This window comes from Octodon degus, unplaced genomic scaffold (assembly GCF_000260255.1).
Source record: "Octodon degus isolate 3935 unplaced genomic scaffold, OctDeg1.0 scaffold00135, whole genome shotgun sequence".
Lineage (NCBI taxonomy): Eukaryota > Metazoa > Chordata > Mammalia > Rodentia > Octodontidae > Octodon > Octodon degus.
This window is the reverse complement of record NW_004524711.1, coordinates 2,963,423-2,964,246: the sequence shown is the minus strand read 5'-3', so window position 1 is coordinate 2,964,246 and position 824 is coordinate 2,963,423.

Genomic DNA, 824 nt, shown 5'->3' with positions numbered 1-824 from the left:
GCAGGTTTGGCTGGCTTGAGCTGTGGGGATCGAACCACAGCAACCTGAGCCTGACTGCTTTGTTAAAGCAGCCACTTAAAGAACTGAGATAAGGGGCAGGCTCCCAAATGGCAGAAGGATTTTTTTTTTTTTAAGCAAATCCAATGGGATAGCCTAGTGCTGACATCAGCTTGAGCCCTGGGATCCCACCCTGCCTCTCAGGACCTGTATAGAGAAGTTTCTCACATGTTCCCTTGATATTTAGACATTATGAAGGGACACAATGCCAGAAAGAGCTTGTTTTCATGGCTTGCCTCGTGATAGTCTGCCCTACCTTCCCCAGGGTGTTCTATCTGTTTTCTTCTGTTTCATTCAGCCCAGCCTCCCTTCCAGAGCCAGTTTTTTCCTCCCTCTTCACTCTTACATTTACAAATAAACTTTGCCTCTGAATTTTGCTAATTTCATTCAATTCTTTGTTCAAGAAGAGAAGAGCCTGGAATCTTAACTCCAGAAGAAGAGGAAGGCAACCCAGAATCTAGTGACATTTACTTGTTCATCCACTGTTAGGAGGAGCTACCTGATATCATTGTGGTTATCAGGAGAATGAAAAAGCGCTAGATTCTGACAATTACCAGCTTTAAAAACATGTTCATTTTTACTGAATGATTTAAATTTGGCTATGTTAGGCCATCCATCACAAGCATTTGCCTTGTGATTGATAGAGATCTTGAGTATTTATTTATAAAGCCAATTTAAGTGAACTTTTGGATGATAATATATATTTAATTGTTAACACACAAACATGCATATTAATGATATAGGAGAATGAAGCTCCCGACCTGAAA